The following is a 3,406-nucleotide window of genomic DNA, read 5'->3' as shown; positions in this document are numbered from 1 at the left end:
CATTTATGTATACATTTGTCTATATCTATCTCGATTCGTTTTGTCTGTTACAAACAACCGTTATGAGAACAAAATTAATATACCCTTGTGCATAAGTGCGCTCGGGTATAACAAAACATGTTTTTGCATTAACAAAAACCATTTTAATGCCTTTAACTCATTTCTTGTATTCCTCTTATTAAGAAAGCAACTCTACATACATACATTATTGGTTAAAATACTATTTCTCTATAACATAGGTTCTTAAACTTTTAAGATGATGGAACCCTTACTAAACCCCATTAATTTTATGGAGCCCCACATCAAATTACTAAAAATCAAAGGCATTGCAATTTATATATGAATAAAAACTTTTACTAGAAATAGTAAATACTGGGTGGTGCCGAATGAGCTATATGGTTTGAATTCTTTATAAAATTTTATTTTTTTTACTCTATGCCAACGGGATCCACGCCTGGAAATGACCTGCCAGCAGCGTTGCCGAATGCTTTTGCTGAAAAATCGTCATTTTACCTTGAAAAAATCGTAATTTCGGCCAAAAAAACCTCAAATTTTTGGTTATAATACTGGGTGGCGCCGAATGAGCTATATGGTTTGAATTCTTTTTAACAGTTTTCTTTGGGATATTTGAAAGAAAGAATGTACGTCAACAAACCAAGAACCATTCTCCAACTCCAAACCAACTTTCGAAATGAAATATGGCCATTACACCCGAAATTCTGCGAAAAGTTATGGAAAATATGCTAAAAAGAGCACGTATGTGCGAAGCAGAAAATGGACATCACTTACAGGATATCATTTCTCAAAGCTAATTGCAAGAAATTCCCAAATAATATACTGTATTAAAAAAAAAATAAAATTATAATAATCGCATAAATAAAAAAGTTATAAACCATTTAAACCATATAGCTCATTCGGCGCCACCTTGTATTTACTCTTAATACTAACCCAAAAGTTGTATGCATATAACCCTTTGGCTACAGCGGCCAACAACACACACCAGTTAGAAAAAATAGGAAGCTGGCAAGCGCAAGCCCAACGCTCTTATGAAGGTATGACACTCAGTGCGGAAATCACACTAACTACGAGTACATATGCGTACTTGAAAGTAGATAATTGCGTGTAGTCAAGCTGTTTATAGAACTTTTTTTTCTGTGTGCAAATCAAGACGACCGCTGTGCTTATTCATACCAAAATGAATTTCGCGGAACCCCGGTGACTTTTCTACGGAACCCTTGGTTTCCGCGGAACCCACTTCAAGAAGCTCTGCTCTATAAAAACTAATGCCGATTTCGTTTGTCCCAAAAAATGTTGTTCTTTTATGGTGCAAAATGTGTCTGAAGTTACACTCAACCCTGTAAAAGTGCATGTTTTGCCTAATTATCCTTATCGAGCTCACGCATTTCATAATATTGTCATTTTAAGCAACCTTCTGCTTTACAGGGCAACCATCTCCACTTACAAAGCATCAAAGGGCAGAGGATGAGCCTTTTTTGGCTTATTGCAGTGCATTATTTTAAGAAACGAACACAGAGTTTTCCTCTTCTACTAACTCTTCAGAAGAATCGGTGTCGCTGTATGGGACGAGTGCCCCTTTAGTTAAGCGCTGCAACAACCATGCATTTTAACACCATATACATGTATTATATTTTAATACTTTTGATTAAAAATTTTAATCTACCAGAAATATATGCATTTACTTTTATTTGTAAATGGTCCATATTTGGAAGAAATAAGTTAATTGTAAAATCAATAATTTTTAAAGAAAGCTTTCTAAATATGATCGAAATCGGACAATAACTACTGGTTTACCAGACTCGTGCGCCACCTATCGGAAAAATTTTTAGTGCAGTTAGTTAATATGCGTTCTAAATATGAACCAAATCGGACTATAAATAATTGATTTTCAACAATCTCGACTCCTGCGCCTCCTAGCGGATTAACTCCTCTTTCGTATTGCATTGTCATCGGGTGCTGAGCTAACTGTGAAGTTTCAAGTCTATAGGTCATTGAGAAGTTGATCAAAAATTGATTGCAATATTTACCCCTAAGAAATATATATACATACATACATATATATGTACGTACACAGCAAGACAAGGAGTTTTAGTTCGGATTGAAGTTCCACTCTACGGGGGTAGGCTTTCGATGCGTTCTCTCTGTATATATAAAAAACAAGTAATTTTTAGCAAAAAAGAAACCGACTTAAAAAAAAACAAGTAAGAGCAGCGCTGTCTTCGGCTATGCCGAAGGCGTCATACCTTTCATGAACATCTGCAAATTTTAGTTTGACAGATTACTGATTTTGAATACATCTGCATACATCGATAGAGGAGTTACATACTTATATAAAAAATCGCTGTCTGTCCGTCTGTTTGTATGCAATCTGGTCTCTCAGTTTTCGAGATATCCGGATCGAATTTGGTAGGTGGGTGTATTTTTATAATATATTAATCATTTGTCGGAACCGGAAGAATCGGACCACTATAACATATAGCTCCCATACAACTGATTGTTCAGATATGAGATTTTTCGTTATAACTTCTCCATTTATGCAGCTACGAACATGAAATTTCGCAGCACTTGCACCCATTATCAACAGAATGCTTACAGTGAAAATTACAAAGATCGGGTCACTATAACCTATAGCTCCCATACAACTGATTGTTCAGATATAAAATTTTTCGTTATAACTCCTCCATTTATATGGCTGGGAACAGGAAATTCCGCACTGTTTTCAATAATTATCAACAGAAAACTTACAGTGAAAATTAAAAAGATCGGATAACTATAACCTATAGCTCCCATACAACTGATTGTGCAGATATGAGATTTTTCGTTATAATTCATCCATTTATGTAGCTAGGACCATGAAATTTCGCGCTGCTTTCACTCATTATCAGCAGAAGACTTACAGTGAAAATAACGAAGATCGGGTCACTATAACCTGCAGCCCCCATACAACTGATTGTTCAGATATGAGGTCTTTTATCATATCTCCTCCATTTATGCAGCTAGGAACATGAAATTTCGCACCATTTTCACTCATTATTAACAGAATACTTACAGTGAAAATAACAAGGATCGGGTGACTACAACATATATCTTCCATACATCTGATTGTTCAGATATGGGATTTTACGGTAAAACTCCTTTATTTGAACAGCTAAAACCGATAAATTTCGTAAGATATTTTATAAATAATAATACAAAGTCTACTGAGAAAATCGTCAAAATCTATGCTGTATAAGCTTTATCTCCTATAGCACTGATTGTTCAGATACCAGTTTTTGCGATATATCTCCTTTATGTAGGAAACTAAACTCAATAAATTGTGTTACCGGTTTACATACCGATCACATAGCAGTGAAAATCACTTAGATTGGTGCCATCTAAAGTATATCCT

Source organism: Rhagoletis zephyria, unplaced genomic scaffold, assembly GCF_001687245.7.
Source record: "Rhagoletis zephyria isolate East Lansing unplaced genomic scaffold, Rhagoletis_zephyria_1.1 Rzeph_scaffold_03609, whole genome shotgun sequence".
Taxonomy (NCBI): Eukaryota; Metazoa; Arthropoda; class Insecta; order Diptera; family Tephritidae; genus Rhagoletis; species Rhagoletis zephyria.
The sequence above is the reverse complement of the archived record's forward strand: the minus strand, read 5'-3'. Positions refer to the sequence as shown.